The 11856-nt window shown below is 44.9% G+C and overlaps 1 pseudogene across 1 annotated transcript in view; it reads right to left on the bottom strand.

The window, feature by feature from the left end:
• Positions 1-283: 283 nt before the first annotated feature.
• The window catches only part of LOC311530257, a 35119-nt pseudogene continuing 23546 nt past the window's right edge, over positions 284-11856 (bottom strand). The window contains exons 3-4 of the transcript in view: positions 1564-2405; positions 284-352 (exon numbers count right to left, since the gene is read on the bottom strand). The product of the transcript in view is annotated as an uncharacterized misc_RNA (transcript). The remainder of the gene's footprint in view (positions 353-1563; positions 2406-11856) is intronic.

The following is an 11856-nucleotide window of genomic DNA, read 5'->3' as shown; positions in this document are numbered from 1 at the left end:
GGAAACTTTATCAAATATTTGAGCCCTTGCTGCTTGGCAGGTTCCCTTGCTCTTCTGAAAGCTGATCTCTGTTCAGCCACGTCTTTCTCAAAACCTTGCAAAATCATTCTCTCATTTTGTGGCATCCCCCAAAGCTGCTCTCCCCCCCCCCTCCGCGCCCCCCCCCCCAAGAGCTGGCTGCATTATTATTTTTCTTTTACAGTAAATCTGAGAAATTTGACAATCAGTGGGAGAGGTCTGGCAAGCCAGGGTCTGCTGAGCTCTTTCTAAACCAAATTTAAAATCATCCAGCATTACTCAGCAGGTCTGACTGGACTCGGTACAAGTGCATGTCCACTTGGGGACCCGTGACCTGCGGTGATAACAGTGACCCAAAACAGCCTTCTTAAAACAGTGTTGTTTAATCTTAACCGTAGGAAAACAGCACAGCAAGAGACAAGGCAGGCTATGCTTCCTCGAAGAACCTCCCAGCCTCTGGAGGTCAGGAGGCAATTGCACCCTCTAAACCATCTCAACAAACCAGGCTCTCCTCTATTCAGGAGGGATGCAGTCCTGGGAAAGCTGGGCTAGCAGGCCCACCATGGGTGGGCAGAGGTAGCATGTCACCATTAATTGTCCTTGGTGTTTGCAGAGGAGCTCTTCTCTGAGCTATTGTCCATCTTCCTAGGTCCTTTCCTGAACACCCGGCTGTTGAATTAACCCAATAGGTGCATACAAAAACATCTGTACAATATTCAGACAAGCATCATACAGTATTCACAGACTGCTACAGGGTAGCCCATAGAGCTCGCTTTAGCATTTATTTTATTCAGCAGTAATGCAAGGAACCTACAGGCCTGTATCCTGTAAGACTGGGGTTGTTAATTATTTTTTGTCAAGGTTCAAATTTCTTAGTCAAGGTCCAGACTTCAGAGAAACATTTTTCACACCACAGTATCAATAATAATAACAACAACAAGTAATTTAAAAGATTTTGAAGTCCATTCAAAAACATCTGGCAGTCCGGATTTGGCCCGCAGTCCACCTATTGACTACCCCTGACATAACATATTATAAAAGTTGTATCCCAGCCTGTGTGCAGGGGGAGAGAGAGATGTAGCCCTTGGGAGGTGCCAGGATGATGGCCACTGATGCTAATGAGAAAGTGATGGTGATGAGGAAGATAATGGCTAACATTTCTGGTTGTTCTGCAAGGGATGGTGGGAGTATATGGATGTTCGGATGTACAGTATGTATTATTTCAGTCTACCTTGCTGGGTTAGAGTGTTGGTGACTTTGCTGAATGTATTAATAAACGATTACAAAGACAGAAGGGTTCCTAAAGTGTGAGTGTTGCAACCGTGGACATCAAGGTTCCCAACTGAACAGTAACTTTAATAACACTGGACCTGATACTGGGACAAGAACTTTCAATACCTCAGAGTGATAACTGGGAATTCTTAAGTAATCAATATAATTAATATACGATTCATAGATCAGGCTACAACAGGCAACTCCAAATCCATCACAAGACTATTAAAATAACATTTTTACCCCCACTTTTCAAATAAATATTTTTCTGACCATCACCCTTCTCAGGGCTTCCTTTACCTCCTTGTTCCTCAGGCTGTAGATCAAAGGGTTCAGCATTGGAGACACCACTGAGTAGAACAGGGAAAGCAGTTTGTCGCTGCCGAGTGAGTAGCTGGATTTGGGCTTCAGATATTCACGATGCCAGACCCGAAAAACAAGGTCACCATGATGAGGTGGGAGGAGCAGGTGGAGAAAGTTTTGCTCCTGCCCGCGGCTGATGGAATACTGAGGATAGCATGGAGGATACGGATGTAGGATACAAGGATGAGCAGGAAGGGGACCATGATGAAGGTGACAGAGATGGTGTAAACAGCTTTTTCATTCCTGTAGGTATCTGTGCAGGCCAACTTCAGCAGCGGGGGCAGGTTGCAGAAGAAGTGGTTGATGCTAATAGGCGCACAGTAGGGCAGAGGGAATATGAAAGTTGTCTGCCCGACTCCCACCAGCACCCTGATGAGCTAGGACACACTTGAGAGCTGGAGACACACACCTCTGATCATCATGGTCGTGTAACACAGTGGGTGACATATGGCCATGTAACAGTCATATGCCATGACAGCCAGCAGGCAACACTCAGTGATCCCCAGGAAGGAGAAGAAATACATCTGTGTGACACAGCCCAGGAAGGAAATACTCTTGTCCTCAGAGAATAAGTTCACCAGCATCTTGGGGGTAGTGGACGAAGTATAACCCATTTCCAGAAAGGACAAATTCCAAAGGAAGAAATACATGGGGGACTGAAGGGCAGGGTCCACCACCGTGATCGTGATGAGGAGGATGTTGCCCACCATGGTGATGAGGTACAACAGCAGCACCAGAAAGAAAAAGTGAAACTTGGAGCTCCAGGATGTTGGAAAAAGCCACCAAGAAGAACTGTATCACAACTGTGTGGTTCCTGCTAGCCATGTCCTACAGTTGTTTTCTATCTGTGGAGATAATAAAATCACAGAGGCATAGGACTGGAAGGGACCTTGAGAGGTCATCTAGTCCAGTCCCCTGCACTCATGGCAGGACTAAATATTATCTAGACCATCCCTGACAGGTGTTTGTCTAACCTGCTCTTAAAAATCTCCAATGATGGAGATTCCATAACTCCCTAGGCAATTTATTCCATGCTTAACCACCGTGACAGTTAGGAAGTTTTTCCTAATGTCCAGCCTAAACCACCCTTGCTGCAATTTAAGCTCATTGCTTCTTGTCCTATCCTCAGAGGTTAAGGAGAACAGTTTTCCTCCCTCCTCCTTGTAACAACCTTTTATGTCCCCTCTCAGTCTTCTCTTCTCCAGACTAAACAAACCCAATTTTTTTTAATCTTCCCTCATAGGTCATATTTTCTAGGCCGTTGATCATTTTTCTTGCTCTTCTCTGGACTTTCTCCAATTTGTCCACTTCTTTCTTGAAATGTGGCGCCCAGAACTGAACAGAATACTCCAGTTGAGGTCTAATCAGCCAGGCGTAGAGTGGAAGAATTACTTCTCATGTCTTGCTTACAACACTTCTGCTAAGACATCCTAGAATGAGGTTTGGCTTTTTTGGAACAGTGTTACACTGTTGACTCATATCTAGTTTGTGATCCACTATGAGCCCCCAGATCCCTTTCCGTAGTGCTCCTTCCTAGGCAGTCATTTCCCATCTTGTACGTGTGCAACTGATTGTTCCTTCCTAAGTGAAGTACTTTGCATTTGTCATTATTGAATTTCATTCTATTTACTTCAGATCATTTCTCCAGTTTGTCCAGATCATTTTGAATTTTAATCCTATCCTCCAAAGCACTTGCAACCATTCTCATCTTGGTGTGGTCCGCAAACTTTATAAGAGTACTCTTTATACCGTTATCTAAATCACTGATGAAGATATTGAACAGAACCCAACCCAGAACCAATCCCTGTGGGACCCCACTCATTATGCACCTCCAGCATGACTGTGAACCATGGATAATTGCTCTCTGGGAATGGTTTTCCAACCAGTTATGCACCCACCTTACAGTAGCTCCATCTAGATGGTATTTCCCTAGTTTGTTTATGAGAAGATCACGTGAGACAGTGTCAAAAGCCTTACAAAATCCAAGATATACCACAGCTACCGCTTCCCCCCTATCCACAAGGCTTGTTACCCTGTCAAAGAAAGCTATCAGGTTGGTTCATTAACTGGTTAAGTTGGGTTGTAGCAGGATGGTCACCTGCTCCAGCCTTAAAGGACTTAAAACAGCCCAGGACTGTGGCTGGGAGCAAGCAGTTCCCAGGCTCATTGGGGGAAACAGGCTCAGCTGTGGCCACACCCCAATCAGGGCTCAGCTGGCCCTTATAAGAGGGCAGTAGGCCAGGAGCAGAGAGTCTCCTCTAGCTGTAGAGGGAGACAAGCCTGGCTTCTGGGGAGCATACCATAGTACCTGAGGCGGAGCAGGGCTGGGGGAAGGCCAGAGGAGCTGGGGAGGTGAGGTGGGGATAGAGGGTGGGGGTTCCCTGGGGAGGGGAGACCCAAATCTGTGGGGTACTGCAGGGGGCAGCAGCCCGGGTAAAGGGGCACCGTGGTCTGGGAGGGACACGGGGGCCAGCGGCAAGCGGGACACCGGCCTGCAGAGGGCGCTCCAAGGCTGGAAGAGCTAATTCCCAAGGACGACCAGCAGGAAACGACGCAGGGGTGAGTCCCGCACCGTGACACTGGTGAATCGTATAAGAAATTTATATACATAATCTCTGATACAACAAATTTTTGAGTGGTGTTTTCATTTGTGGATGCCCAGTGTAGGACATCTGGCACTTTATGTACAGTGGCACTAAGATCCCACAGCTCCCACTGACTTCAGTTGGAAAGCCAGGCTCAATGTGTCACAACTTGGACATCCAAAACAGGAGGCATCTAAAGCAAGTGGCCCGTTTTGAGAACGTCAGCCTGAATCTCCCTGCTCTGTAAAACGAGGAGAGGATTGCTCTGTCTCACCAAGTAGACCAGGCTTTATTTCCTGTTCCCCAGATCAGGTTACAGAGGTTGATATCCCTTGCTCCGATACCAGCCAGACCACATTGGATGTGTCTACACAGCATTTTGGAGCAAGCAGGAGCGAGTCTCCCAGCCCGGGTCAGCAGACTTAGCCCATCCGCCTCACTAGACTTCATATCCTGAGCTCCAGCCTCACCTGCTATCATTTTCCTGTGAGAGTTCATTTGAGAGCACAGTGATCGCTATGGAGCATTTAGTGATTTAATGAAGTCAAGACAAAAATGATCAAAGACAAAACCACCCCATCCCCTGTGGGAGAACACTTTTCACAAAGTGATCACTCTGTGTCTAAGCTATCAGTCCTCATCCTCAAAGGAAACCTGCACAACACTTTCAAAAGACAATCCTGGGAGCTTAAATTCATAACTTTACTAGATACTAAAAATCATGGACTGAACAGAGACACTGGATTTATGCCTCCATTGAGACAGGTTCCCTGATGCATTGAATCCTTGCAACGTAAGGGACTCATAGATAAGACAAAGACTTTTTCTTCTCTCTTTGGGGTGGAGAATATACAGCTTGATAGTCAGGGTCAAAGTTTCCAGGGACAGCTGTTTTGAACAAGGGATGGTGGAAAATTTTCCATCAAAACTTTTTTCACCAAAAAACTGGGTTTCCAATGGAAGACAGAAGTGTCTGCTTTGGAAGACAGGAATCCCCAAAACTTTTTGAAAATGGGACTAAAGTCCTTAAATCGCTGATTTTGAACTTATTACCCATGAGGAACCTCATTATTTCGCTTTCTCTGAGGTACTTCTATGGCCTACATTGGAGTAAGCGCCTCACACAATTTCTTTAGCCTCACAACTCCCCTGTGGTGTAGGCAGCGCTGTGATCCCCATATTGCAAACAGGGAGCAGACACACCCAGAGACAGGGGGCAGCTTTTCAAAGGTATTTCACAGGCTAAAGATGCAGAGAGGTCCCATGTGGGATTTTCAAAATCGCCTAAACAGGGAAGGGCCAAAATCCAAAAGGCCCAGATTCACAAAGGAACTTGGGTACCTAACTACCACTTTAGGCCCCTGAAGATCCCAGAGTCAGGCCCCCTCTGGGATTCACAAAACTGTTGCTGAGCTGCCATCAAACGCTGTCGGTCCCTAAACTCCCTGGGCTCCGGCTTTTTGCAGTAAAAGTTCCCAAGGTGCCTCTGGGCATGTGCTCCGCAGCCCAACGCCAACCACACAGACACCTGAGCCCCAGAGCGATGTACGAGCTGGGAGGAGATAACCAGTCCTCTGCCTCATTTGTCTGTGGGGCCCAATTTGGTAAACATGGTCAGAGCTCACCTACCAGATTGGGCCCTTTTAGGCAATCTTATGCAAAGCAATGATGGCTGGAGTTGGGGCAAGAGGAGGACCTCCCTCATAACTTTTAACCCAGTGGTTAGGCTATGTAGTTGGGGTGTAGGATAACACTGGTTCAAGTCCCCCTTCTGGCTCAGGGGGAGAAAGGATTTGAACAGAGATCTGCCACCTCTCAGGTTTCATAGATTCCAAGGTCGGAAGGGACCATGGTGATCATCTAGTCTGACCTCCTGTATAACACAAGCCAGAGAACTTCCCCCAAAATAATTCCTAGAGCAGAACTTTTAGAAAAATATTGAATCTTGATTTATAAATTGTCAGTGAGGGAGAATCCACCATGACCCTTGGTAAATTGTTCTATGGGTAATCACCCTCACTGTTACAAATTTATGCCTTATTTCCAGTCTGAATTTGTCTAGCTTCAACTTCCAGCCATTGGACCATGTTGTACCTTTCTCTGCCAGATTGAAGAGCCCATTATTAAATATTGGTTCCCCATACAGGTACTCAGACTGTATGGAAGCCACCCCTTCACCTTCTCTTTGTTAAGATAAATCGATTGAGCTCCTTGAGTCTATCACTATAAGGCAGGTTTTCTAATCCTTTAATCATTCTTGTGGCTCTTCTCTGAACCTCTTCAATTTATCAACTACTTGTCCACAAAGCATAACATGTTCCACTGCTCGATGAAGCTACTGTCTGTTGTAAAGAAATATAAAAGACAAAACTAAAATCATAATTAAAAACATTTCCCAAAGCTCACCAACCGCAGCAGCAATCCTGCCCCTAATTCCCCTGCCTTGACCTGTGATCTTGAAGTTCTATCTAGGACTTTGACTTCTTTTCTGTTTCCCATACACAGAGAGTAAGCATATACTTTCCAGCTGAGCCTTTTAAAGCTGTCTAGGGGATTTGAACACACAGTTCCCACTAGTTTTATTGTGAATTGGATGACTGAATTCCTTAGACAGCTTTGAAAATCTCAGCCTCAATGACTTTTTTTATTTTATATTAAAAGCAAACAGCAACAGAAGGAATAAAAATAAAGTATCCATGACAGAGAGCACAGTGTGTGTATCGCCTCAGTAATTTTGTTTTAGAAGCGAGCACAAAATGGTAGCTGCCCCCAGGAGACTGCTAGCAATTTAGACCCCAATTCCCCACAATACTTGAGCACATGCTTAACTTGCAGGGCAATCTAGGGTGGCGGAGGATGGGGATGCGGATTAGGATTGTAATGTCCCAAACTGTGCATGAAAAGATGGCGGAGAAGAGAGGTTTATACTGGTTTTATTTCATGCCTAGGATTTCAATATTTCTTAGAGTTTAGGCTGGAGTGCATGGTTCTATGATTATCATTTTACCTGAAGTAGAATCTAATCCACTTTCCAAAATATCAAATCCAGTTTGAAGCCCTGGTCTGGATTCTCCAGCTAGTCCTTACACTGCTGGCCAAAAGGAGGAGGCAGGTTTAACAAGTCTAGAATTAAGTGGTGCCAATGTATTAACATTTAATTCTGCGTTCTCCTCATTACACGGCAGAGTTTGTTTGGTTCCATTCGATACAAGCCATGGCAGACGCAAAATAGGGATATCAAAGGTCCGTCAGAGAATTCATCCTCCTGGGATCCAGGAATACCCAAAAACTGAAGGTTCTTCTCTTCTTGCAGCTTCTAGTGATCTACACTGTGAGCATGGCTAGGAACATCCTCGTTGTTGCGCTACTTGGGGGTGATCAGAACCTTCACACCCCCCTTCACACCTCCATTCTTTCTGCTTGGAGATCTGCTTCTCTTTGCCCATCTTGACCAGAATGCTGGCCAGTCTCCTGACTGGGGACAGACCCATTTCTGTTAGCAGCTGCATCATGCAATTTATACTTTTGATTCTCTGGCAGGTGCTGAATTCTATCTCCTAGCTACAATGTCTCATGATCGGTATTTAGTGATATGTAATCCCTTGCATTATGCAGCCCTTACGAATGGCAGATTCTGCCTCCAGCTAGCAGCTGGTCTTGGATGAGCAGATTTCTGATTACTTCCATATTAATGGGTATGATGTTACAATTGGTTTTCTGTAGACAATTTAAATTACGCTTGGTGATCATGACAAACCTTTCCTGCAGTGACACCCACACACTGGACCTTATAACTTTCACCCTAGCCTTTACATTCACCCTACCCCCATTTCTTCTGGCAGTGAGGTCCTACGTCTTCTGGGCATGCCCAATGCTCTGAATTCAGAGTCTCTTTCCATGAAACTCTGTGCGAGTTGCTTCAAGTTCACCGTTTTCCAGACATGGCTAGTGGCAAGCCCATTTGCTGGGCCACTCAAAAAAGAAACACAAATGGGAGTGAACTCACAAGAAGGACTTTATCCTGATCCCTGCATAAGGGGTAGTGCAAACACTGCCCCAGGAGCAGACCAGGAGATGGATTTTGACCCCGAGAGTCCCTGGCTCTTCCCTTGCCCCAGAGAAGAGGTAACATGAACCAGTTCTAGGCCCCACTGCAATTCACAATCCTCCCCCCACTCAGCTGCCGCCAAACCCTGTAGGTGTCACTCGGAGTTGGCACCTAAATTTGGGAAGTGACCGTTCCGTGTGTACCGATGTTTTTGTCTCTGAGGGTCGCCCTGCTGCTTCATTCTAGGTGTCTGGATGCCTAAGCCTGAGCGCAATGCGTGAAGATGTACCACTTTAACTGTGGACTCAGTTATACCGGGATAAATGTGGAGAAGCCAATGACGGAAATTCTTGAAGCTGCCAAGGAATTTGGAAGCCCAGTTCTGAAAACTGATGGGAATTGAGGCATCCACATTTTCTAGGGACCTCTGAAAAATCTCAGCCTTCTGGGTACAAAGGATCAGATAATAGACATTTTTTTTGGAATATCATATATGAAACTTTGGAAATACAGAACAATCACCCACTATCAACCTTGCATTCCTCACCATGTCACAACGGGTTTTGACAAACAAATCATCTATCCATCTGGTCAGAACATGTTTGTTTTTTCCCGCAGGGAAAATTTTGACTTTTTGGACAAAATACATACCCCTCCCAAACCCATTATTTTGTTTTCAAACAACCAAATTTTGAAAAATGTCAGCTGCAAACTGAACAATTTTTGGCCCCAGACTGCTAAAAACAAACATTTTCAGACGAAACTGCCACCCTCCAAAAGTTTCGGGGGTTTTGGCAGCAGGTTCAGTTTTCTGATGAAAAATCAATAATTTGCAAGGGAAGCATATACTTTCCATTAAAAAAAAAATCATTTAATCACACTCCCAATTCTCTGAAAAAGTTGACAATTTTTTGACCAGCCCTAATAATCTGGTTTGTCTGACTCAGCCATGTCTAGAATGTTCTTCATAGTCACATCTTTGTATTACACTAAGGTGTAACAGAGATGGTTGGACAATATTGGTCAAATGAGGTTTGGATTAAAAACAGGGTGGGGTGGAAATCATGAACATTTTAGTGATTTCCCACCCTCATTTTCTGACCAGATCCATAGAATATTAGGGTTGGAAGAGACCTCAAGAGGTCTTCTAGTCCAATCCCCTGCTCAAAGCAGGACCAACACCCACTAAGTCATCCCAACCACCAACACCCACTAAGTCATCCCAGCCAGAGCTTTGTCAAGCCGGGCCTTAAAAACCCCGGAGGATGGAGATTCCACCACCTCCCTAGGTAACCCAGTCTAGTGCTTCACCACCCTCCAGTGAAAAAGTTTTTCCCAATATCCAACCTGAACTTTAGGAGGTTCAACCCTCTAATTTGTCTAGGTCCTGCTGTATCCTATCCCTACCCTCCAGAGTATCTACCACTCCTCTCAGTTTAGTGTCATCTGAAAATTTGCTGAGGGTGCAATCCACACCATCCTCCAGGCCATCTAGGCCATGACCATCTAGCCCATCATTGCCAAGAGGAAAACCTCTGTCCCTGCTAGAGCCACCAGGAAGTAGAGCTGCAACATGCAGCCAGTGAAGGAAATTGTGTTGCTCTCTGACAAGAGGTTTTCCAGCATCTTGGGCATTGTAGCAGTGGGGCAGCAGATATCTAACAAGGAGAGGTTGCTGAGGGAGAAGTACATGGGGTTGTGCATCTTAGCCTCAGTCCCTGTGGCTGTGAAGATGAGGCCATTGGCAGCGAGGGTTATCAAGTAGACCAACAGAAAGGCAACAAAAAGGGATAAGCGAATGGCTGGGCAATTGGAAAGTCCTGTAAGGATGAATTCAATCACCATCATTCCATTGTCCATTTCTCTGCTTGAAGAGGAGCTCTTCTGCATGAGGTTAAATAAAAGCAATTTCATTATGTGAAATTCTATGCATGGGAATGATGGATGGTCTTAGTGTTAAGGCAAAGGAGTGGGAGACAGAAGATCTAGGTTCTCTTCCACAGGCATGTGCCTACCTGTTTTCCCCTAATGATAAACATTCTCAGATTGATACATTTTGTTTTTTGCTTTTAACCAAACTGAAACATTTCATTTGGGGTAGGTTAGACATTAAACTCTCTCCCCCTGAGCTGCTTCAGCGATCCATGGGCATTGCAGTGTGGGTGCTTCATGGTCCTGTTTTCCTCTCTGAGCTGGACTCCCTGGCTGGATTACATCTCATCTGATGGACTGCAATGGAGGCATAAACAGGGGAATATCGACTAGGCGTAGAGAGTTTATTTTACCTCTATATTTGGAACTGGTGCATCCGCTGCCGGAATCCTGTGTCCAGTTCTGGTGACAACAATTCATGAAGAATGTTGATAAATTGGAGAGGGCTCAGAGAAGAGACACAAGAATGCCCAAAGGATTAGAAAACACGCCTTATAATGATAGACTCAAAGAGCTCAATCTATTTAGCTTAACAACGAAGGTTAATGGGTGACTTGATTACAGTCTGAGTACCTACATTGACAAGTCCATTATCAAATATTTGTTCCCAATCTAGCAGAGAAAGGTATAACAAGATCCAATGGCTGAAAACTGAAGCTGAACAAATTCAGACTGGAAATAAGGCATACATTTTTAACAGTGTGGGTAATTAACCATTGGAACAAGTAATCAAGCGTCGTGATGGATTCTCCATCACTGACACTTTTAAATCAAGATTGGTATTTTTATGAAAAATAAATAGTCTCCTCTAATTCAAAGAGGAATTATTTCAGGGAAGTTTTATGGCCTGTGTTATACAGGAGGTCAAACTAGAGGATTAGTGGTCCCTTCTGGCCTTCAAATCTGCTTGAACCATTCAAAAATTCATAGAAGGGAGTCCTCAGTGCATCAAGGGAGATGTAGTCCAGCCCACAGCTCCCACGAAGGATCATGGCTGCATCCAACTGCCCTGAAATTGAATGTTTTGACTGGATTTGACAAACTGATATTTTCATTTCAAATCATCCTGATCCAGGACAAAATATTTCATTCCAATTTTCCATCAGGAAAAAAATTTAAAATGTTTGGCTGAAAACCTGTGAAAAATTTTGATTCTGACAAAACTGCATTTTCTGTCAAAAAACATTTTGATGGAAAATTCCCAAGCAGCTGTCTGTTTGCTCCTCTCCAGTCATATAGTGCAATATAGACTATATATTTTGTTAGCAGCTCAGCCACTTATCAGCTATCTTCACCCTTTCTAACGTGTCATTGATTGACTTCTCTCCCTGCCAGCTTTCTCTACATTTCTAATTTAAATAATAACCCTACAGATTTTTTTTTTTAAACTACTAAACTCGCAATCTGATCCACCTCTGTTTATGGTAGGTGATTAGCTGGAACAGTTTGATCAGAGCTGTCGCTGTGATAGAAGGATAGGTGCAGCCGCACTTTAAGAGATCAAGGACACCGCATTTCAGCACCGAGTCCTGTCTGTGGTATCAGTGGAAGTGTGCGGACCAGGCTCATGCATGGCGGGGGGGGGCAGAAAAGCCCCCAGAGGAGCAGGGTCCCTGAGATCCTGACTGAGCCTGGGGC

The sequence above is a fragment of the Lepidochelys olivacea genome (genome assembly GCF_965140295.1).
Source record: "Lepidochelys olivacea isolate rLepOli2 genome assembly, chromosome: 14".
In the NCBI taxonomy this organism is placed as follows: domain Eukaryota; kingdom Metazoa; phylum Chordata; order Testudines; family Cheloniidae; genus Lepidochelys; species Lepidochelys olivacea.
This window is presented reverse-complemented; position numbering and strand designations above follow the sequence as displayed.